Source organism: Mus pahari, chromosome 3, assembly GCF_900095145.1.
Source record: "Mus pahari chromosome 3, PAHARI_EIJ_v1.1, whole genome shotgun sequence".
In the NCBI taxonomy this organism is placed as follows: Eukaryota; Metazoa; Chordata; class Mammalia; order Rodentia; family Muridae; genus Mus; species Mus pahari.
In genome coordinates, this window is record NC_034592.1 from 82,220,824 (window position 1) to 82,247,087 (window position 26,264).

Consider the following 26,264-nt stretch of genomic DNA (forward strand, 5'->3'; position numbering starts at 1 on the left):
AAGAAAGGAAGAAAGAAGGAAGGAAGGAAGGAAGGAAGGAAGGAAAGAAGGAAAGAAAGAAAGAAAGAAAGAAAGAAAGAAAGAAAGAAAGGAAGGAAGGAAGGAAGGAAGGAAGGAAGGAAGGAAGGAAGGAAGGAAGGGAAACCCGCAAAAAACTTTTTAAAAAGAAATTTAATGTATTTAAAGATACAAAACAGAAATGAAATGAGAACACTTTTGAGACACTAGTTCCATGAGTGTGATCGGATTAGAAATCATTTTTGTTTTAAATTGGATATTTTATGTATTTAAAATTTAAATGTTACCCTTTTCTTGATTTCCCCTTGAGAAACTCCCTATCCCATCCCCCTTCCCCTGCTTCTATGAGGGAGCTCCCCCACCCACTCACCTACTCCCACCTCACCTCCCTGGCATTTCCATACACTGGGGAATAGAGCCTTCATAAGACCAAGGGCCTCTCCTTCCACTGATGCCAGATAATTCCATCCTCTAAGACACATGCAGCTGGAGCCATGGGTTCCTCCATGTGTACTCCTTGGTTGATGGTTTCAGTCCCTGGGAGCTCTGGGTACTGTGGTTGGTTGATATTGCTGTTCCTCCTATGGGGCTGCAGACCCCTTCAGCTCCTTCAGTCCTTTCTCTAGCTCCTCCATTGGGGTCCCCTTGCACAGTCTAATGGCTGGCTGTGAGCACCCACATCTGTATTTGTCAGGCTCTGGCACAGGCTCTCGGGAGACAGCTATATCAGGCTCCTGTCAGCATGCACTTCTTGTCATCCACAATAGTGTCTGGGTTTGGTGAGTGTATATGGGATGAAGCAGTCTCTGTATATATAACCTTTTCTTCAGTCTCTGATCCATATTTTTTCCCCTCCATCTCTTCTCTCTCTCCTCCATACTCTCTCTCTCTCTCTCTCTCTCTCTCTCTCTCTCTCTCTCTCCCTCTTATACTATTTCCTTTAGACAAGGGCATTCTGGGTTAAAAATTTGAAGATGAGTGGGTAGCCCCCTCTCCCAATCCTGGGTCTTGCCTAACTTCTGGATATGGTCTCTATAGGTTTTCTCTACCTTTGATGGGTATTTCAGCTAATCACAGCCCTGTTGGATCCTGGGAGCTTCTTGCTTTTCTAGCATCTCAGACTTGCTGGTGGGTACTCCCAGTTCCCCACCCCACATTGCTACATATCTCTGTTGAAACTCCTGTCCCTTTGTATATTATCTGTGTCCTTTCATATCTGATCCTGCCTGCCTTCTTCCCCTCCCCCTACTGTCTTCCTCCCAATTACCTCCCACACTCTACCTCTCATGAGTATTTTGTTCCTGCTTCTAAGAGACTGAAACATCCACATTTTGGTTTTCCTTCTTCTTGAGCTTCATAAAGTCTGTGAATTGTATTATGGGTATTCCAAGCTTTGTGGCTAATATCCACTTATCAGTGAGTGCATACCAAGTGTTTTCCTTTGCCAGTGGGTTACCTCACTCAGGATGATATTTTCGAGTTCCATCCAATTTTTTGAGAATTTCATGAAGTCATTGTTTTTAATAGCTGTGTAGTACTCCATTGTGTGAATGTACCACATTTTTGTATCTATTCCTCTGTTGAAGGACATCTGTGTTCTTTCCAGCTTCTGGCTATTAAATAAGGCTGCTATGAACATAGTGGAGCATGTGTCTGGTTACATGCTAGAGCATTTTTAGGGTATATGCCCAGGAGTGGTATACCTGTGTCTTCAAAATGTACTATGTCCAGTTTTCTGAGGAACCGCCAGAATGGTTGTACCAGCTTGTAATCCCACCAGCAATGGATGAGTGTTCCTCTTTCTCCAATCCTTGCCAGAACCTGATGTCACCTGGGTTTTTGATCTTAGCCATTCTGACTGGTGTGAGGTGGAATCTCAGGGTTGTTTTGTATTTTCATTTCCTTGATGAATAAGGAGGTTGAACATTTCTTTAGTTACTTCATGGCCATTTGATATTCCAAGTTGAAAATTCTTTGTTTAGCTCTGTACCTCATTTTTAATAGGGTTACTTGTTTCTCTGCACTTTAACTTCTTTAGTTCTTTGAATATATTGTATACTAGCCCTCTATCAGATGTAGGATTAGTATAGAACTTTTCCCAATCTGTTGGTTACTGTTCTTTGGAATCCTTAAAAGAATGTGTGACTAGAAATTGGTTTGTTTAGCAAAGTGCATGCCAGGAAAGCACAAGAATCTGAGTTGGATCCAAACACCTATAAAATGTTTGGCCGATAGTGCTTAACTATATCCCTAGCACTGAGATGGTGGAGACTGAGTGAACCTAAAAGCTCTCTGCCTTGCAAGTTCAGCTGACTTGGTGAACTCCAACCTCAATGAAAAGTCTAAACTATCTCTAAATAGAGAGAGTAGAAGGAGTGAGAAGAGCCGAGAAACTGATTTGTAGTGTGCAGTCATGTATGTGCACATGTGTGTGCACACACATTCATACACACACATGGACACACAAACACACGCACACACACACACACACACACACACACACACACACACACACACACTGGAGAAAGAAACTAAGTCAGGGGAAACCACAAACTTTGAATCCATGAAGGACTTCAGGTTTCTGATCTACTAGAAGAGAGTGCAGTGCTGGTTCTGGAATGACTAGCTAGTTGCTTTTCTTGTGCAGGGTCAATGTCATGACCTCTTTGAGAAGGGAATAATCATTCCACAGTGGTTGCATATCATATATTTTACATATCAGATGTTTGCGTTGTAATACAAAACAGTAGCAAAATTAGAGTTATGAAGTAGTAATGGAAGTAATTATATATTTTCTGGTCATGACAACATGAGAAACTGAAAGGTTCGCACTGCAGCATGAGGAAAGTTTAAAAACACTACTACACTATGTTAGTTGAACAAAGATTTATATTGACTTATTGCTATTGCTTTTCAACTTCTGGAACATCACTAATCTTTTTAATTTCAACCTTGGTAGAACAACATTCCTTTTAAATATCATCATCTAAGTTTGTATCTAAAACACAGAGCTTTTAAAGTACCAGTAAACTACCAATAAAGTACCAATGTCAGTCTCTTCCTTTAGAGAATAGATGCTGCACCACAACTTGTAAGTTAACATATAGAGATAGATTATACTTCTAAGTATGTTTCCAAAATCTCCACAAGGGAGCCTGAATAATGTACAGGCTATGTTGAGCATCATGGAATTTACTAGCTTCTCTATTAAATAGGGTCCCAAACTGACCTGAGTTTAAGTCATATTTTTGCTGTTCCTTGAAAATTATTTGGGGCTAATTTCTTTTCCCAGTGCCAGTTTGATGTACAAATTCTAAAAATATCTCTAAGTGTCATGACTTTTATAAATATAAAGAATAAATATCCATATGTTTATAGTTTCAATAAATACAACTTTTTTCATTTAAATATTTAGCACATTGAGAGAAAATTATTTTCAAGAAGAAGACTGAATTGCTTTATAGTCATATATATTTTTTATTCTACTCATTGTTGCAGGAATCCATTTAAGGAAAAATAATTACTTGTCTTATAGATTAAGAAAGATGCCATTTAGTATATAGTAAATAATATACAGCAATAGGAATAAAAGATGGTTGGTCACATCCATCTTCCTGACTTGTGTCTACAGTCAGGAAGCAGAAAAAAACAGGAAACCAGTCTGGATCCTCCTCTAATGACTCATTTTCTCTATCCAAGCTCTACCTTTTAAAGGTTCTACATCCTTTCAAAATGACACCTAAATAGAACAAGCTCCCAAATATCTGAGTCTATGGGGTAATAATTCATATTTAAACACTAGTATTATATATGTATGAAGCCCTGTATGAAGGCATGTGCAGTAAATTCCCAATATTAGAAAGAATATTCTCTGTAGCCAATTCTTTAGTTTATAGATATGATGGCTTTTGAATAATGTTCTGGAATACTCAGTGGTGCAAGTTGGTATGACTTTGAATCTTAGGCTGAATTGTCTTGGTTGGTAATGGTCAATAATATTGGTTGTTTATTGTAGCATGAAACAAAACCAAAGCATACAATAGGGAACTTCTCGTGGTTGTAACAAAATAAAGGGAAAAATTGAGTTTTAAAGATTTTGCCACCTCAACAGATAATGCTTAAAGTCTCCATAGTACTGGAAACAAGAGACTGTGACTTTTTCCTGTGCTCTGAGGGAATGTGCTGAGACAAAGGTATAAGGGACTCATTGAAATAGAAGCTCTTTGGCATTTTCATAAAGATGGGATTTCCTCCTGTTCATTCATTTGCTACCCATGCTGTCTATATACAATTTCATGTTCAGAATAAAGGAAAACATGGAAAACATAAAGGTTGGAAATAGGAAACTTATGAACCCTAACCCTAACCCTAACCCTAACCCATATGTTAAATCCATTCCTATGGAGATGAGTGAGCCTATCATGGTATGTTCTATGAAACCTTATATAATGATTATCATGGCTCATTCTCTATATATATTTATTTCCAGTTTGCATGCGTACATTTACTTACAGCAAAATTGGTCCTGAAGATTCAGATTGAAGCATAACCAAAGTACTATCAGTTTTGCACATACAAATGCCTCTATATGTTCCTGTTAGCTGACTCACTTAAACAGATGTTTCATATGTTTCGTGAAAATACAACAGCACTCATGTTCAGTGAAGGAGATCTTACACATGTAAAAACAAACTACTGCTTACTCAGACCAAAACCCAATTAATTTAGGAGGGTTAATTGAACTTGTATTAGAAGCTAAGATTACCTATGATACTAAAAGTATTAAATTTGCCATATTTCCTAAATGCAAATTATTCTTTCCAGAATCAAAATGAAAACATTCTACTGTTCAAAATTCTTAGTCCCCCAACCCTTACCATCTTCAGGGCAAGTACCTGATTAAGATAACTGATACATGATAGACGCCTTTCATGCCACTGAAGACAAAAACAGAATGACACTTGATTTAAAAGAAGACATTGACAGGAGGAATAATAGAACTGTTAATATGTGTATGTATATATGTATGTGTACACCGATATACAAAAGTCCATGATTAGTACAGTTTGGACCAACTTGAAATAAATATTGTCATCATCACTGATCAACTAAACTCCAATGTTCACAATAGAAATAATTGTCTAGCCGGGCATGGTAGTGCATGTCTTTAATCCCAGAACTTGGGAGGCAGAGGCAGGTAGATTTCTGAGTTCAAGGCCAGCCTGGTCCACAAAGTGAGTTCCAGGACAGCCAGGGCCATACAGAGAAACCCTGTCTCAAAAAAAACCAACCAACCAAACAAACAAACAACAACAAAAAAGAAATAATTGTCTGATTTTCTCACTTCATATTATGGTAAGTAATCTGGTGTTGATGATTGTTGCATTAAGCTTTTTATAACAAATCCACAAATAATAGCAAGTATAAATATACTTTTGCCTTTTTCATTCATATTTCTTATAATAATCCAGCATTCAGTATAGTTATGAATTCTTATCATGCCTTGAGATATATTGGAATACAACTTGACTGTAGCTGTCTACTTCTTTCTCCTCTTCCTCCTCCACCTCTCCCTCCTCCTCTTCTTCCTCTTCTCTTTATTCTTATTCTAATGAGACACATTGATAAAGTCCATCTTTCTACTTGAATATGTTAACTATTGTATGAATACAGAAATGGCCCTCTGTATATATTTTAAAACTGTCAAATTCTTTCTTCTCATTCTACAAACAAACTGATTATGTTTGGATATGCCATTCCTCCAGCAGCAATTCAAATCAACATGAATTGAGCAGACTCCTAGTAGGAGGATTTTAATGATTTATTTATGTATGCATATAATCCCTCCATCAGATGCAGACTGCATACTCTTATGCCTGAGCTGAATTTTATTCATGTGTGGACTTTTTGCCAGGCTCTTAATTCTGCTGCCCAGATTTTAATTCCTGACAACACAGTTGTGCCAAGTGGCAATGTTAGTGCTGTAAGGAGTTGAATTTTGCAGAAATATTTAATACCTGCTGTGTCTATCCTCTGGAAAAGAAGGCAGCCCAGTCTTTTTAATCAGTTGAACTTCAGTGAAAATGAAATTTTACTTTACTTATTTTTATATTTCACAATTGCTAATCATACCCAGTAATGCCTCTTAAATTAAGTATTAATTAATACATAAAATGACCCTTATTATTCCATTTAATACATATATACCGTTATATATTTTGCTCATATCTTACTCCCTCTCAACCTACCCTATCACTTTTCTCTGTTACCTGCTGGTCTCCTTCCCCCTTAGTCTTTTAATCACAGGCACTGAGTTTGCAGAAGAGATAACAGGATTGTTAGGTTATGGAGGATTTAGGAAGCAGTGCAGAATTAAATCCCCCTTTAAAAATGTTTAAAGCCCAGATAGGCACTTGAAAAATTAAGTTTTCCAACATTATGTGTATTCTCAAAGCACATTTAATTTACTTCTATGGCTGCAATAATAAAATGAAATAGGAAAGTGCCAACATGAAATACATAAGGCAGAGTTAAAGGGCAAAGTAATGAGATCAATCATGCCAAGAGGATAATGAGAGACACAACTACCAAGCCTATGCTGGAGAACAGGACACTGATGGCAGCATATAAATATAGCACAATGAAGAAATGTTGATGGAATTTTGCATGAGGTGCTATGGGAAGGTATAAGGAGAGAACTTTAATTATGCTGTGTATAAAGAGGGTTTAAAGGACAAGAAGAATTTATTTTAATCTGTGTTTCCTTCAGAGCAACAGAGTTCCCAGTAGGACAAATCCCACTTGAACCTATCCTTTTAATTGTGCAGTATGAAATGCTGACCTTTGCCATCAAGTTTGGCATTGTGAAACAACACAAAACAATGTGTTTCTCTTTTTCTCTGAAGTAACTTGTTATTCATATCATAGATGTAGAAATAGTTAATCTGTGTCTGCTGAGATTTTATTAGTTTCCAAAGGGAGAGGCAGGGAGGAGAAACTTGAGAAGAGTTCTCATGAAAAGAGACATGAGAAATGTCCTGCTCTTTCCTAGGGCTGGGTAGATAGTGAGAGTAGGCTATCTCAAATATCAAGCATAATTTATCCCAATGAAGAAATTATTCTTCTTGGCAGCTTTTCCCAGGGTAGGTACTGAGTGGATCCAAAGAATGATCTTAGAGGAATTTTTCTCCAAGTTAGGTTGCAGACTTGACTCCTCAAAGGAGCTTAGATACTTTTGTCAGGACTCAGGAGCACACCCCCCCACACACACACACATCTTTACAGCTTTAAGGATGTAATTCTTCTTTCTATATTGAAACTTTAAGAATTCAACCTGACAATATGTGGATTCCTCTTTGGCCCTCATTGTTCCTCATTGCAATGCATATGGAGTAAGCAGAATGAATGAGCTGAGAGCATATGTGTTAAAGAATTTAAAGATTTCAAGAATTTTTTTAAGTCATCTTGAAACATTTTTTTAAAAATCATAAGTTGAATTAAAATAGTTTTCAATTTGGGTATATGAAATATCTGCATCCAGCCTGATGACTTTTAAAAATGTGTTTTCAGCAAATAACTACTGTTGCGGTTTCTGTGAACTTGAGGTTGTATTCACCCCTCCTCCCAGGAAAGGAGAGGGAAGCCTGGTGTTGGTAGGGACACGGTAATCATTGTTTCTAAGTACTGGCTTTTTCAGGTGATAGTTAATATTTGATGACAATTGGCTATATAGCAATTGCAGTTCTAAGTATCTCATACACAATTGTTGGAAGAACAGTAAGCTATATAGATAAATACAAAAGAAAATGGTTACAGAAAAACCCAGAAGTTCATTTGTCCCCAGGAATAAAACAGAAGTAGTTATATGGCAAGGGAATTTAGTGAAAAATGGATTAACTCCCTCATACATGTAACACTTGTCAACCAAGGTTCAGTTTTTTTTCCTTTCCCTCTCCTTCCCTTCCTCCCTCTCACTTATCTTCCCTTTCTTCCTTCCTTCCCTCCATCCATCCTTTCATCCTTCCTTCCCTCCATGCTTCCTTCCTTCCTTCCTTCCTTCCTTCCTTCCTTCCTTCCTTCCTTCCTTCCTTCCTTCCTTCTTTCCTTCCTTCATCTTCCTCTTATTTTTTCCTTCCCTTTTTAAAGAAGTCTTTTCATATGACCTTACTTAATTAATCAAATTTGGCCCTAAATTTATAATCTTTTAGCTTTGGCATCCAAGGCCTAGGAAAACAACCATGTACACCACTGTAGGCTATCAGGGTCCTTCTTTTGTTTAGTCCACATTCTGTCTTCTTTGATCCTCTCCTGATTACTGTTGCCTCTAAAAAAATACATGTCTCATGTGAGACTGTAGGACAAAGAGCCTCATTTAAGGAACAGAACCTGGAGGAAGCATGCCACATTGCCACTCACATTCTCCATCCTAGAATTTTGTCTTTATGAATGCATGGTCCTTGAAATTTCATTTCTACATAATCTTGCTGCAAATACACATATATGTAATACTCTACTGAGGAATACCTGATGTCTCCTCATCTATAGTCAAAAATAATCAAGCATAATGAATTACCTTCTCTTCTAATAGTGAAGGCTACCAATTTCCTTCATAAGAAAGGAAAATGTCTCAATAGCAGCTCAATTTATTCTTACCTCTTGCTAATAACATTCTTCCCATGATGTAATTTTTAGAGGCAACAGTAATCAGGAGAGGATCAAACAAGACAGAACATGGACTAAACAAAATTCTTTTAAAATTCTTTTAAATTTTACTGCACACTCAAAAAGCATCATTTTATTTTACTTTGTTGATCATTGTGTACACATTGTGTGTTTTCTCTTTCTTCTAATTCTCTTTTCAGGAGCAGGCAGTCAGTTTCAAAATAATAATAATAGTATTTGAAAATAAGAAAGCAGACAAATGGCAAAGGTTGGTATGATTTGGCATTTTCCTTTTGTATACTATTTTCCCTGGTAATTTTTTTTTTTTTGTAAAAATAGTGTTCTCTGATGTCCCCAACTTCAGTCAGGAAAGCTCCTTGGGTAGATTTCTTTCATTTTTTATAGTCCTTTCATCTTTGTGCAGAGAAGGAGACTTTTGCTGGTTGAGTATCTAAGAATACTGGCTGGGAGGCAGCTACTTTGTTCAGTTGTGGCTCCAATATTTTACTCATAAAGTCTGAGACTTTGAATAAATCTGGAATTCCATTGGCCATCTTGTCTAAAAGTCTAAATCAATTTTGAACTCAGAGATACTTTGTGTGGTCCATGGTAATCATCTTCTCATTGCCTCCATCATCTTCACATGGAATTGGTTAACAATGATGTATTAGTCTTAAATGTGTTGATTTATTGACAAGAAGACACTTGGTACCTACAGTAACAGAATTCTTTTTGCTCTCTACTTCATTTGGAAGTGAAATAAAGATCACAAAGCAATGAAGAATTAGTTTGAGGATTTCACTTTTTCTCCCTCCTATTTAGAATGTTTTTAGTTTAAAATGTAATTTTTGACTTAATAAACAAAATAAGTTAAAACGAATTAGAATAGATGACAAAGGTATTGAGGATTTGTTTACTTTTGATAGCAGATCACAAAATGTGATTTAGTATTTTCTCTATAGGAAGATTTTTGCTAAATTCTATAGTAAAATGATAAAAATACATGAAAGGTATCTATGGATCTTAAATTCTAATAGTACAAATTAGGCTAATATGTAAAAGAAGTTATGTTATTCAGCACAATATGCATGTGCATGCTACTATAATTACAGAATTAAAATGATTGCCATTGTTTGACTATTATAATGGGAAAATTGAGATTCTATAGGATTTGGAGGAACTGGAAAGTCTAGAAAGAAGTTTTCTAAGAAAAAATTGCTTTTTATTGCACAAACTTCCATGTCTCATGCAAGGTCATAAGAAATTTGAGAATGTGTTCCAGTTAGCTTTAAAACCAGAGACTTGTGCAATAAGTACACAAGTTTACATGTGCAGATGTTTATGGAAATCAAAGATGAATTGAGATACTGTGATTCATTTACAGATGAAACGTTTTATTCAGTATTACTTCAAGAGACATGAACACTACTGTGTTCGTTGATGATACAGAATGTTTACACTATCATTCTACAAGGTTTGAAGGTATAATTATATTAAAGATACACATGCTCTGTGGCTGCTCTTCCAGAGCCAAGTGTACCCAGTGATAGGTATCCGTTGTTTCTTGGAAAGTAAAGCTATTTATTTTCAAGTAAGAAAGTTCATGGGGGAAAGTGCCTCTGGTTTATCTTCACAGCAGTGACATGAGGGTGTACCATTTTTTCTCAGCTACTCTCCATCTGACATTTTTTGTCTTTAGGATTTACTTACATGATTTTCAGAGGTTATATAGTAAACAAAAATAAAACAAAACAAAAATAAGAAACAAAGAAATAGCAAAACCCAATGTTTTTTTTTTTGTTTGTTTGTTTGTTTGTTTGTTGGCAATAAGTGGACTTGTAAAGAAATAGAACTTCCCTCCTTAATCCCCTTCTATGTTTAACTGGCTAGAAATTTATACTCAAATAAACATTTAGGGAAAGAAATACAACAGTCATGATTATTATTGGTGAGTGAAGCATTTCAATTCCCTGCTTCATCAAGGCCTTTTCCAAATACTTGACAACATGAAAGAGGGTAGAATTGTATATAAAACTGGAATTTGTTGAGTAATTGGAGAATTTAGAGATGGGAATATAATTATTTTTATTCATTAATACTGTATCACACTTGACATATAGTAAATGGTGTTTGCCTTTGTGGTTTTATATTCAATATAAAAGAAATTGCTTGAATTCTTATATGTATGGATGAGAGAATGGAAAGATAAATGGTAGGATGAAATGACAGACACAGAGAGAGAGAGAGAGAGAGACAGAGAGACAGAGAGACAGAGAGACAGAGAGACAGAGAGAGACAGAGACAGAGACAGAGAGACAGAGAGACAGAGACAGAGACAGAGACAGAGACAGACAGAGAGACAGAGACTGAGAGACAGAGACAGAGACAAAGAGACAGAGAATGAGAAATTTTGCACAGTAGATATTTCTGATTTTTTTTGTCAAGTCTAGATAGCACAAAATGAACATGTCAATAAACCAAGCATTAGAATTATATTGTGAGAAACTGATTAAAATTGGGTGGCACTGTTTCTTTCTTGGCACAATACCAACTTATTTCAGTAATGTATTAAATAGCCCTTTAAAACACAGGAGCCAAAAGGGAAAACAAAATAAAAACAAAAAAACAAAAAAAAAACAAAAGCAATGTTCCTTTGGAACTAACACTTTTCAAGAGTTTCCAAATTAATGGAAAGTGCCTGCACTAATGAAATAAAACATGAAGACTTTGGCAGGAGCTGATTGGCAGAAATACCCAATAGTTTGATGCATCTGTCTCCTGAAGACACAAATGGGTTTCTTCTTGTAAAACAGAATGAAAAAGTGGGGCTGATGCTAAAGCCCAAGTCTAGAGAAAAATGACTTCCTATATTTTGCCAGAAAAAGCACATTTTTCAGTCTGATATCTTTGTGCCAACTAAATTGATATCATGGGTCTAAAAAAGGATAATATATTGACAGTCACAGACACTGTACCCTTAATATTCAGTTAAACAATAAATGAAAAGATGTTGAAGGAATGTGGTATTCTCCTCCTCTTTCGTTTCTTTATTTTTTGATGAGGGCCTTCTCTAAATTCACTGGTTTCTTTTATTTATTTTTATTTGAAACTAGTTTCTTTATTCATACAAAATACTGTGGTTCTAATTTTCCCTTCTTCTATTTCTCCCAGTTAGTTCCTCCCTATTTCCCCACACACTACCACTGGACCCACTCTATTTCCCTGTCTCATTTAAAAAGAATAGACTACTGACTACCAAGTGTGATAAAATAAAACATAAGATGAAGCAAAAACTAACATATTGAAGTTGCACAGAGCAATTCAAATTCAGAAAGAGTCCCAGGATCAGGCAAAAGAGTCAGGGACTGATGTTTTCTCATAGTCAGTAGTCCCATAAACTTCTGAGTTAATAGATGCTATGCAGAGGGACAGGTACAACCCCATGTAGGCCATGTTCTTGTTGTTTCAGTCTTCAGAAGCTCATATGAGCCTTTTTAATGGATTCAGAAAGCCTTATTCTCCTAATGTGCTCTATCTCCTCTGATATGTATAATCTTTCTACCTCTTCTTCTGCAGCATTTCCTGAGATCCGAGGGGTGGAAAATGATAGAAATTTCTAATGTAGACTGTCTCTTCATATAATGTTTGGCTGTTAGTCTCTGCTTCTGTTTTCATCTGCTGCCAGAGATATCAAAATGTATGTGCCAGTGTTTACAGCAATCCCTGGGCAGTATTGAATTTTATTAACCCTTTAAGCTAATCTGACTACCTCTCAGTCCCATGATTCTTGCGTATTATTATTATTGATCTGTTTATTTAGGATTCACTTGGTTTTGGTTTTGTTTTCGTTTTCATTTTTGTTTTTGTTTTTCTCACTGTGTCTTCTTGGAACCTCTCCTCATACTGGCTGATTAGAATTTCCCTTCTTTTCTTTCTCTCACCTTACTGGCAGAAGTTACCACTCTGTTCTCTCTACTGCCCTGCCATTGGGTAATAAGCTTTTATTGACAAGGCAGAAAATAAATGGTAAGAATTGTTTACAAAACCTTGAGACAGGACCCTCTAGACATAAGCGTTAAAATGCTATGTCTTTTCTTCTTCTTTTTTTTTATTTGCTATTTTCTTTATTTACATTTCAAATGCTATCCCGAAAATTCCCCATACCCTCCCACCGCCTCTGCTCCCCATACCCACCCACTCCCACTTCTTGGCCCTGGTGTCTTGATTGAAACAAGATTTGAGGGAGAGAAGTCAGCATTTGAGTAACACAAAGATAAGATTTATAAAGTGTACGAGAACATTATGCCTGAAAATATAACCAATCTGAATTCTTCTACATGCATACATGCAGTTTGACCAGCACCATTTGTTGAATATACTGTCTTTATTTCAATGTGTATTTCTACCTTTGGTATTTAATACATTCAGGTGTTATGCATTTGTATTTATGTCTGGGTCTTTAAATTGATTCCAAAGAAAGATGTATATGTTTTTGTGCTGATTCCATGCAAATTTTATTATTATAACTCTGTAGTATATGACATTTTGTTTGTTTGTTTGCTTTGTTTTGGGCTTTTTTTTTTTTTCCTGAGACAGGGTTTTTCTCTGTATCCTTGATAGTCCTAGAACTTACTATGTAACCAGGCTGTTCTTGAATTTATACATATCCTCCCTTCCTCTACCTCCACAGTGGAGTGTTTAGATTGATGAAAACATGTACCACCACCTCCTGGCCTGTACTTAAAAATCAGAGACGGTGATATTTCCAAAAGGTCTTATATATTTCAGGATTGTTAAAACTAGTCTGGATGTTTTACTTTTGCACATCAAATTGAGAATTGTTCTTTCAATGTCTATAAAGAGTTGTGTTTGAATTTTGATGAGAATTGCATTGAATCTGTAGATTGCTTTCAGTGGGAGGGCTACTTTAAGATTACTATGTAATCTTAAAAATCTATAAGCATCAGAAAGTTTTCCAAATTCTGATACCTTTTAAATTTCTTTTTTTAAATACTAGAAATTTTTGTTTTCAATTTTTTTATTAGATATTTTCTTTATTTACATTTCCAATGCTATCCCGAAAGTTCCCTATACTCTCCCCTGACCCCTGCTCCCCTACAGACCCACTCTCACTTCATGGCCCTGGCATTTCCCTGTACTGGGGCATATATAGTTTCCAAGACCAAGGGGCCTCTCTTCTCAATAATGGCTGAATAGGCCATCTTCTGCTACATATGCAGCTAGAGACACGAGATCTGGGGGTACTGGTTAGTTCATATTGTTGTTCCACCTATAGGGTTGCAGACAACTTCAGCTCCTTGGGAACTTTGTCTAGCTCCTCCATTGGGGGCCCTGTGTTCCATCCAATAGATGACTGTGAGCATCCACTTCTGTGTTTGCCAGTCACTGGCATAGCCTCACAAGAGAGCACAATATCAGGATCCCTTCAGCAACATCTTGCTGGCATATGCAATACTGTCTAGATTTGGTGACTGATGATTAGATGGATCCCTTGGTGGGGTAGTCTCTGGATAGTCCATCCTTTCATCTTAGCTCCAAACTATGTAAAGACTAGAAGTTTTTATCATACAAGTTTTTCATTTGCTTGGTTAGAGTTACCCCCACACATGTTAGACTATTTGAGTAATCCATTCTGTAAGTGTGTGTGTGTGTGTGTGTGTGTGTGTGTGTNTGTGTGTGTGTGTGTGTGTGTGTGTGTTTAAATTGGGAATTGAGAAAATTGATATTGAAAAATATCAACGACCAACAATTTTTGCTTCCTATTATTTTGTTGTTGGTGATAGTGATCGTGGTTTTGTTTGTATATGAGTGAGTGTGTATGAAAGTGTGCTTGCATGCATCTCTTATTTTAAATTTGCTGCTCTGGCATTGTTTATTCTCTGTTTTTTCTTCTAGCACTTTCCGTAGGGCTGGTTTGTAGATTGATGTTTAAATTTGAATTTACCATGAAATACCTTATTTCCCCTCCCATGGTAATTGAGTTTTTTATGGTACAGTAGTCTGGCTGGGAATCTGTCATCTCTTAAAGCCCATAGCCCATCTGCCCAGGCCCTTCTGGCTTTTAGAGTCTTCATTAAGAAGTCAGGTGTAGTTTTAACAGGTCTGACTTCATGTGTTTCTTCCTATGTTTTATATATATATATATATATGTCTTTTCCCCTTGCAGCTCTTAATATTTTTTTCTTTATTCTGTATGCTTGTACTTATAGTTGGTTTTAAGGTCTTTTTGCTTGTACTTCAAATATGTTGGAATATTGAGGGCCTGCTATGTTAGAATATTTGTGCTCTAGTGAGAAATCCTGTGCTGGATGTTGTTAATGGTTGTGTTAGTACACTGGCTTCTGGGAATCTGGGTTTTGAAAAGATGTATGTCTAGATGCTGACTTCAGAATTTCTCTTCTTTAGGTAGATAAATTTCTGTTTTCTTTCTTAATTTTCATAGAATGTGATGTCTTTGTGTTGCCTGTCTTACTGGCCTGCTCTGCTGGTGTGTTCACAGAAAATGACTACTCACTTTGGAGGTAGGGATATTAAGATGAATGGGGGGGAGTAAAGTTGGAGGTAGAATTTTTTGTGATCTTTAGTAGTGGTGTGCATCAGAGTAGAAAAAGAAATCATAGCAATTTCCTGCTACGGATCTGGGAATTGGATGCCTGAAACAGTAGAAAGTGTGTGGGTCTGCCTTCAGCCTACTTGTTGCCTTGGTAAGAGAGGAACTTGTATTAGCGGTGGGTGCCTAGTGAAGCTGGGGTCTGATACAAAGCAACAAGTGTTGTGCAGGAGGTTAAAAGGGGACAGTTTGTGGAATCCACATGAGATGTGGGCATAGGGGGAGTGGAGGCTGCAGCTGGTGTTCTATTGCAGTGTGGGAACAAGTCTGAGGAACTGGTTTAGGAAAGTCGTACAGAGAATAGACAGTTTGCTGGCAGTCTATTTGGTTTTCTGGCTGGTATCAGTTCCATATCTTTCTTCATTATGAGTCTGGATTCATGAGTTGTGGTTGAGTAGTTAGTTAGTAGATGGCTTCATATACAAGGTTCCACGTTTGCGCATTCATTTATAGATTAATCTGTTCACTTATTCATATTTCATTCAATTACTTAAGAGGTTTTTTTTTTTCTGAGCATTATAAGCGTTCAGGTTTGTGAAGATGAAAGGAAGGAGTTTGAGGCATGCATCAGGTAATGAAAGGAGCACAAACTAGCAAATCTACATTCTGCCTTGGCACTCTTGGTGACTCCGTAGGACTATCATGACAGCCTTCGGGTCTTGTAATGGAATACTGAGGTTCCAAATTTACATCAATTCAGTTCAATATGGTTATAGCTATTGGTTTCAGCCTTGTTCTTTAAACTTAAATTTTGATATTCCAGGACAGAGATCTTTCCACTATGAAGTGAAGTGGTCTCTATCCTAATCACAGATTCATCCTATCTATAAGTACTTAGGCAATTCTGCTGTCAAATTCCTAACTCTCTTGAATTTTTGAGTGTATTCAAATCAATCCAACACAATTAAGAGACTCAGACATCTCAAAACTGAAGTCAATTCATAGTGCTAATAGAAACCTCTGTGTTTAAGACATTAGAATTTTACCCAAGGAATAAATAAACGTACTCAGAGGAAGGACTTCTTCTGCTTTACTAGATGTAAAATAAATGTGCTTGATATATCAAATATGTGTTCTGCAGTTATTTTTAGCTCCTCTGAAATTATTTATGTTTCTCTTATATAGAATGAGGATGATAGACCAACAGCCTAATTAAGAATACCAGACATAATTTACAAAACCTTTTAGAATTAGCTATTACTATACCTTCAAATATTTACCAGCCTAAAGGTCAAATGGCTCAGTGACTGACATACCTAAGATAGGTTATTCTCTTTACATTGCATGATGAGAGAGAGACTGGATTAGAGAGGCCAAGGGTCTTACACAAAGTTCCATTCCTCAAGAACATATTCCTGAGCTATTTTCCTCTTTGTCTCAACACAATTTTGACTAGCTATACTAGCTGTTAGTTGAATAGGAAACATTGTCTCCCATTAAACATTAGAACATTAAAAAATTCAAGAATTGTATAATTTTATTAGGTGTACTTCATGTGCCTTGAGTAGGAGAAATGGTACTTCATAGTGTTAAGCAATTTTTTTTCACTAAGTTGCCAGCTGAAGAGAAATCACTACTGCTATAAAATACCCAAAATTACATGGGCAATTGATAATAGACTGGTGCCTTAAAAGCCTTCAGACTTGTTTTTCAAAATAAACCATTTTCTTTGTAAGATTAGTATTTCACAACAGTTATAGAATGCCAGTTAACACAAATACTACTGAATAATAAATGAAAAGTTCTTTTCTTGTGTACGCATCTATACAATATTCAAATAATAGTATGTCACAATCATAATACAATTTTGAATTTATATATACAAATTTATAATTTCATGTCTTTTTTGCATGGAGAATATGAAATACGGACCAAGATCAAAGACACATGAAACTAATTAAGAATTGTTCAGTTTCCAATTCAGTCCTTCTATTTTGTGCCTTCCACTCTCTTGGCATATCACCAGGTACTTTCAGATGTCAGTGCTTTAAACACCAAGAAAACAAACAGAAGGATCTCGTTTTTGTTATGGTTGTGGTGAATACTGTTTCATAACTCTTCTATTGTATAGTCATAGTCTAGAAACAGTTTTTTATAGACCTTGTACTCCTTTGTCCAATTATAGCCTGAAAAGTGTAAGTTCACTAAATTCCATTAAATTCAGTTTTTGAACACTCTTTTATATATGACTAATAATAATGTATTTCACCAACCCTATCAACATGTCAATAGGATTGGTGATACAAATTAGAGAAATGGAGATTTTTCTCAGGTGCTAACTGGCATTTTGCTGGTGTTGTCACTCAAGATGGAGAACCCAACCAGGATCCAAATATAATATGCAAAAATTACAGTAAGTATCAGAAATGTGTAGGTCTTGACTTTGGGGGTGTGTACACTTGTTTATACTGCCTAGAGATAAAGTCCAGAGAGTGGGAATTCATTCTACTTGGTCATCTGCTTTCTGGCTTACTATATAAGGCATGTTTTTGCTGCTGTTGTTTCTATTGGTTGGTTAATTGGTTGGTTGTTGGTTGGTTGTTTTTCAGTAACTAAAGTTATGCAGTGGGAGCAAACATTTTGTATTCTAATGGGTACTTTAAAGTGATAATACAGCATGTAGGGATAGAGATAAAGATCATTGGCCCACTTGAATAACATCTGCCAAGCCTTGGATTTAATCACTGGAACAGTATAATGGAAGACATGATGACAAATGCCTAAAACCTCAGCTCATAGGAAGTAGAGGAAAGAAGACTATATTATTAAAGGTTTTTTTTTTTTTTCTCAGATGCATTGTGACTTTGACAACAGCCTGGAGACAGTGGTACTATTTCTCTGCATAAACAATGGAAATAATAATAATAATAATAATAATAATAATAATAATAATAATATACAATATAATATATAGCATATTATATTCATCGCAGATATAAACTTTTTGAAATCCTAAAACATTCAAAATACCTGTCCCACTCATCTTGTCACTTAAGAAAGCAAGATGAAAGAGCTGGTGACAGGGCAGATCAACAGCCTGGGGATGCTGCATTCACTCACTAATAATGCCCTAGACCAAACCACAAACAAAAAGACCTAGACAGAGAAGGTTAAATGGCTCCTAGACGGTATATGTATATGTGTGTAAATATGTATTTGTATATATATATATATATATATATATATATATATATATATATATACACACATGTCTATTAGATGTGATATGCATGTGAGAATGTCAGATGTCATATAGGTGTGGGCTAAGTGAGTAATGTCTTTATAAATATATGTCTCTCTCTATATATACATATATATTATAGTAGATGTATATGTATGAACATTTATAATTAAGTGTATGTATATGTGTACACTTCTGCTTTAGGAATTGAATCCATAATCAATATTATCATCCCATCAGTAAATATGAATATGATTTCACAGATTGTACAGTGCATTCATTTTGCCATCTTGATAAAAATGCATATTTATGGATAGATAGGTACATAAAATATAATAATAATATTTCTTTAAAAATTAATAGAGTCAAATTTTTACAGCTAGTTGAGAGTTCTAGAAATCAAATGCCTGCTATCCAATACTCGAAGGAAGGTCTTCCTCATGGTATATCTCAGAAGCAGAAGGTCAGTTGAGCCTAAAGGTTTGCTGTGTCACGGTTACTGCAGTAAAAATAGCAGGAAATGACATGGCTGTTTGTGTACACTAAGGAACACCATCAGCGCAAAGGTTGAAGTCAGTTCTTTCAAATTAAGGCACCTTATTAGAGCCAAGGAGTTTCTTCAGTTTAACAGGAATAAAAGGAGACACATTAATGCAAAATGAGAAGGTGAAAGGCCTGGTTTCGTGCTTGTTTCTTATCTCTGGAATTCAGGCCTTTTGACCTCTGAATTAAACGTGCGACTCATTCTATTCTTTTTTTTTTTTATTTTTTTTTTTTTTTTTTTTTTTTTTTTTTGGTTATTTTTATTTTCATTGGAACAAACTTCTTGTGTATAAGGTTGGGAGAGGAGGATCAGGAAGTATGAATATTTGGGAATATCTCTGCAAGTTTTCATCTAATTGCGGATGGTGTGTACAAGAATAGGTGCCAGGGGGAACCCTGTATCCTCTGCATTACCTTCAGTTATTGAACGGAATTGAATTGAATCTAGGCTGAATTGGCCTCATCTAACAGCATTAAATGACAGCATGCAATGTCTTAGTTGTCTTCATATTTAATCCCCTCAAACACCTCTCCTTTACAGAATAATGTATTTCTGATAGTATCATAATGAGAAAAGCAGAGTCCATTTGTCAAAAGCTGAAATGATGTCACCAATAAGAAAGTGTGCCCTTGCGTCAAAGCCTTCTATAATTTGCAAGAATGATTGACATCTGGTTGTGAGTGACCTCCTTTCTGAGGGCTTACATGGTGTTGATCTTATAGAAGAAAAAAAGAAAAAAGAAAGATTTTTATGAGTTTAAAACTACCTAAACATAAAAAGATAAATCTACCTTGCTTTTAGAATTTTAATTAAAACTTCAACTTGGGAAATAATGGACAGCACATGGAGCCAGTTCAGTCCTGAGGTGAAGCAAAGCCTTTCATCACAAGTTGGCATGAAGACCACAGTGATTCTGGCTTTCAGGCCAAATCAATGGACAGTTAGTGTACAGAAGTCAGCAAGGTCAGACAACCTTAAACTAATTTTTTTCTGTGATAAATTGGATAGAGATGAATAACTTGTCAGGAATAAAGGAAAAGAAGACTACCTGGAATTCTTTGTTTAATCAACTCCTTTAGATATGAAATAAAGCAAATATCATATTTTCATAAATGGACCTTTGTGCAAAAAGGATATTTATAACATTTCTCTCATAGTAAGCCGTGTTGATATGATGTGTTTATATATGTCACAATATCTTTAATATTCTTATGAGTGTAACTTAGCATTAAATAATATGGCTTCTATACATGTGTATTTTAATGTGACATACCTATACAAGTCATATGTACAGATATATTTGCATATGGCAAAACATATATAATATACAAATTGCATTATATATGTATCAATGTAGAAAGAATTATATTTTCTTTTATACATACACAACAATACTTTTGGGACTCGCTATGTAACTAAGCTGGCTTTGAAATTATGGTCTTGATTCATTGGCTTCTCAAATATTGGGGTTGCTATCATGAACCCCTATACGTGGCTCATCCAAAATTATTTCCTGCCATTTTTTTATTTTTATTTATTATTATTTTCTTTATTTACATTTCAAATGCTATCCTGAAAGTTCCCTATACCCCACCCCCTCCCCTGCTCCCCTACCCACCCACTCCCACTACTTGGCCCTGTCCTGCCATTTTATTTGGTTTCAAAACACAGCATAGATAGCAGTTCCTTTTTTTACTTTTGACTGAAGTGTGCATTTTATACAACTGCATGTGGGGATGAAACAAATCTCACTTCTGCTTTAACTAGGACTGAATTTTTGGGTTTGGTAACTTGGTAATGGGGTCTTAAGATACAGTTATTGTCCTTGGTTGCATTACTCTCATCTTAAGCATAGTATTTTAGCTGACAGAAAGTTTACCCTATATTCTGGGAACATGTCACATCCAAGAGATGTATCCATTTCATAACCAAGGAATCATCACTACTATTGGGTGGAAGGGGATCAGGAATGCTGCTAAACTCCTCATGGTGTAGGATACAACAACAGCAGTGCACACCTCATCATAAGCCTGGAAGTCATTTATGTAGAGTTGAAAAAGGCTCATCTACAGAATAAGACATGTGGAATCTTCTGAAATCCAGGAATGTGGGTGAAATGTTAGAATAAATCAAAGAAAGACACACTGGGAACTAGAAAATGGCCGTTTAAGACGTGTGACAAAGCATACTGCAGCTTGCGCTGTGAGCAGAAGACAGACTATGAAGACACTCTGAGCTTGAGTAAACACAGACAACAATAAATTTAGAAAACCCACTAAGTGACAAGGTTTTCACTTTAGCTACCATGAAAGTGATCTTTGAGTCAAAGCTGATTAGTATGACCTACAAGGAATCCTTCCCCAAGTAAATTTTACTTTGCAGACACAAAACCTACAAAGAGAAGGGAGATGAAACCATTTTCTTTGTCAATTAATGGATTAAAGATAAACCCCAGAGAAACAAAATAATGAAGTAATGGACAGCAAACATTTCTTCTTAGAGTAATTGGCAAAGAGCAAGCTCAAATTTGAATTCTCCACTTCTACCTCAGTATCTCCCATCTTACTATAGTTTGTTGTTTCTGCTATGTCTGGTTTCTGTGTTAGGTGTCTGTGAGGTCTGAATGTTCTTGATTCTGTCTCTCAGAAAGAGCTTTGCTCTGTATTTATTTGAAAAACAGAAAGGCATGATATGGAAAAAGAAGAGAAGTTTTGGGAGAATTATTTTACAGAGTTTTGCAAAGAAAGAAACTATACTCATTACAACTGACTCAGAACAGCAAACAACACTGAAACAGATGTTGTTCACCTATATTCATTGTCTTAGTCAGTGTCAGTGTTTGACAACATGACAACGAAAACTCTTTTTTTTCCCTTCTGTTTTGTTTTGTTTTTCAAGACAGGGTTTCTCTGTATAGCCTTGTCTGTTCTGGAACTCACTGTGTAGAGAAGGCTAGCCTTAAACTCAACAAGAGATGCCTGCTTCTCTGTCTCTCAAGTGCTAGGATTAAAGATGTGTGCCACCACAACATGGTTCACAAACACTCTTGAAAGGGAAACATTTAACTGGAGTTCGCGTACTGTTTCAGAGGTTTACTTTTGGCATCACAAGGAAGCATGGTGTCAAAGAGGAAAAACAGTGATGGAGTGGTAACTGAGAATTCAGTATCCAGATCTGTGGACAGCAGAAAGATAAAGGTGCTGGGCTTGGCTTGAACATTTGAAACCCCAAAGCCCACCCCAATTGTTACATTTCCTCCAATAAGGCCATACATACTTACAGTGAGCCCATAGCTCCTATCTCCTGTCAAGTTGTACCAACTCCTAATAAATAAATGTTCAAACATATAAGCCTATGGGAGACATTTCTATTCAAAGCATCACATGCATGTCACTTTTCACATTGATGATAGATATTGTTTGATAGATAATTTGTTTGAAAGGTGCTTTTAAGCTGTTGGCTATTTACAGCATGTGATAACCATAGCACATTCATGTGCGCATAAATAACTTTGTGTTTGAGGAATGAGAAAATACATAATTTAAGATTGTGAAGGTATGCATTAGTTTTGTTTAAAAGTCTGGTTACATAGGAAGTCTGAGGCAAATAAGATTGTTCCCATTGTTATCTTAAAGTAAATTTGAATTTAAACAGCATTGTAAGTTGATTACTGTATTCTAATATATTGTGATCAAATCAAGAATACTATCATTTTCATTGTTTTGGATATTAAGAGTTCTATGTTCTAATAATATTCCATAACTTTTCCTCTAGCTACTTTTAAAATGAATAAAAAGAACATTGGGACAATCTCATTCTGTAAGTTGGCCTGGAGTCGAGCTCACTATGTTACATAGGCTTCCTGTAATTTTTGGCAATCCTCCTGCTTCAGCCTGAAATTACAAATACAAATATGTGCTGCCATGACCCTGTGAACACTCAGGGCAGGGGTTGAACAGATAAGACAACCTGTGCTTTTGTAGACTCTGAGCCAAACTATCTTCACTGTTGTCAGAGAAACTATTGAGAAGGAAAGCTGATGTCTGGGAGTAGGAAACACAGTAGTTTCGAAGAATTTAATTAACAAAATGAGAGGAGTGCCATACACTTCTCAGATACACCAGGCAGGTCTTTTGATATGTCCATGAGACAGCGGGAATGCAATTTTAAAAGATCCATGTGTAAGTTCATTAAAAATGAGAAAAAATGAAAGCCTTGAGTAAATACGGTTGAAATAAAACTATTTAGAATGAAGAAAGCATTCAGTCTCTTGAATGAGTAAAAGACAAACAAACACTCCACCTTGAGAAATAGCATCACTCATCTCTGGTGGAGCTCTAGGCTTTGTGTCTCTCTGCTGTTGGGTTTAAGTAGGCTCAGATTTGTTTAAAAAAAAAAAATCACATCAAATCATTAACGATATTATCTTTTTGTGAACATAGTTATTACAGGATCTTTTTCTAAATATCTTACCCATGTATACCTTCATTTGAAATGGTGATATTTTAATTTAAAATCTATTAACAGTTGAGTATATCATATTGAAACTATTTGCTTTTATATTTTAAAGAAGATGAAAATTAAAACATGTTCCTTTTTCTGATAGCCTTTTATGTAAGCAATGATTTGAAACTAGAATTGGTTAAAAAAAAAATCAGCAGGCATATTTCACTGAAATTTAGTGAACATTTCCCTCTTTGTGTTAGAAACAGTAGGGGCGAGGGAACCTATGTGCCTCCATTCCTAGTCCTGCTAAGAAGAGACGAGGCAGCTTTCACCAAATGTAGAAAAATGAATGACACAGGTGGTGTCATTGAGACATGTAAATGAAACGCTCATGATACTATGTCCAGTATCCCTTATTTAATAAGAAAATGAAGTAGTAAAATAAAAATCTGCATAATTGATTGAAAACAAAATAATTTTTATTATGTAAATATATTTATATGGAAACTGTATAGACTAATATAATTATTTTCTTTTTCCCTTACCACTGATGAGAGTAAATAGTTAAAAATCTGTGATATAAGTATATAAACATGTACTAATACTTTTCAAAGACTAAAATTAGATTTTTAATAGTGACAGTAATTAGCAAATAATAGCAGTCAGATTCTAGATTAGTAAGAACAACAAAATAGGTTGCCTGCACTCAACACTGGACCTCAAGCACAGCAGGATTTGTAGTATTTTATTTAATATTGAAACAACCCCATGAAAGAGACTTTTGTTCACATTCTACAGCTGAGGAAAAATAATCTTTAAAATAGTATGATAGTATGATTTAATTCTTTCTGTTAAAGATGGTGATGAAATAAATTTGGTGTTTTGGCAAACTGGCAATTTTTAGACATTGAAATAGATGGTAAGGTGAATGGTGTGGGTTTATATATTTTGAAAGCAGAAATGAATAATCTGGTAATTGTTAGGTGTTTGCTTTTCACCTCCCTCCCCCAAGATTTTTACAGGCTGTTTCTCCTAGAAGTTGAAAGTCATCCAATCTATTAGCAAAGAATCAGATTTAGTATTTTGCAGTCTATCTATACATACCCATTGAGTATGTCACAGCTGCAAAGTTATGTGGATTTTTATTACAATAAAACCACAAGGACATATTTATTAACTGGCAGTGGGCAACACACTGGACCTAGGTAAAAGTCATCCTTCAACTGTCTTGGGTTCTAATACAGCCGAGATAAGATTATTTACTCATATACAGCATGGCAACATATGGGAATGATATGTTACTTACAGTGTTCAGAGTAAGGATGGGTGAAATCGGCATGGGTGAGAATTAAGTTAGGGAACTGTACAAGAAAATATATGCCTTAAGGGATCTTAGGAGTTCCCAAATTTCCCAAGATTCCTGTAGATCTGATAACTTTTTATGCTGATATTGATGTGGTTGGTTAATCAAGATTGTTACCAAAAATTTTTCACAAAGAAGAATCTGATAAAGAATGAGCTGTTCAGTTGCTGGGTAACTCTTTAGAAACTAGTCAACATTGTTGTGCTGGTTTTGACCTTGTGTTCATTAGGTAGTGGTTGGAAATACAGTTACTCCAGTAAAAGTATTTAAAAATACATAAGTATAGTGGAACGTGCCTATCTCTAGCACTATTTACATGCTAATAGTAAATACTTTTCAGGCAAATTCTATGTGTTTATCATGGTCCACTCAGATATACAATGCTAGTCACAAAGGATTTTCCCTTTCAAGAATCTAATACATTCATTGCTGTGATATATTTAGCACATAAATATTATCATAGCTTAGCTTTTAGAAACAAACTTTTACTTATAAACCTCTGGCACATAAATGGATATTAAATTTCTAGCCAATCAATTTTTGTTAATCAGAGCCCCAGTACTTTGCACATGATGTATGCAAATTTAATAATTGGTTAATAGATAAAAGTTTTCTATGTGTATCAAGAAAATAATTAAATTAGCAGTTGTTAAGTTCTCGTACTTTCGCATGGTGTTAACAATTAACACATTCTGCCAATTACTGTAGCTGTTTATGTGCTTGGCACCTCCTCGGCTATAGTTTCAAAATATTTGTAGCAGATAGCAATGTCTACTTTGAAAATTCAGAGCCCTGTAACAAGGAACAGCATGTACTTAACAGATATAAAATATTTGTCAAGAGAAGATTTACATAATTAGAAAATGTACATATGAATTGTATATTGTAAGCCCAACACAGAATAAGAAGCTAGAAGCTGAATGAATGAGTCCCGAAGCCTAACTTTTGTCCCCTATGTGGCAAGCATGCTCAAATTAATTTCTCCTTGCAGAAATCAGTTTTCTCAGGAATAATAGTGTTTCAAATTGAAGCATAGTTTTTTTTTTTTTTTTAGTTATTTTTATGTTCAAGGAGGGCTCTTCATGTGTGGCAAAATGGGTTAATCATTTTCTTAAGTAATAATGGATATTTAAAGTACATTTCCTTTTTTTTGAAGTTTCACATTTTCTGTATTGTTTTCTTTATTTACATTTCAAATGCTATCCTGAAAGTTCCCTATACCCCACGCCCACCCCTGCTCCCCTACCCACCCATTCCCACTTCTTGGCCCTGGACTTCCCCTGTGCTGGGTCATATAAAGTTTACAAGACCAAAGGGCCTCTCTTCCCAATGATGGCTGACTAGGCCATCTTCTGCTACATATGCAGCTAGAGACACGAGCTCAGGGGGTGCTGGTCAGTTCATATTGTTGTTCCACCTA

At 35.7% G+C, this 26,264-nt stretch overlaps 1 protein-coding gene across 5 annotated transcripts in view; it reads left to right on the forward strand.

Moving 5' to 3' along the window:
• Window positions 1–26,264, forward strand: part of Lrrc4c (leucine rich repeat containing 4C) — a 1,191,813-nt gene that overhangs the window by 1,041,964 nt on the left and 123,585 nt on the right. Inside the window, exon 2 of one of the 5 annotated variants that reach the window (XM_029536203.1) lies at window positions 15,143–15,221. The exons of the other annotated variants lie outside the window; for them this stretch is intronic. The gene's annotated coding sequence lies outside the window, so the exon portion shown is untranslated. The remainder of the gene's footprint in view (window positions 1–15,142; window positions 15,222–26,264) is intronic. 5 annotated transcript variants of the gene reach the window in all.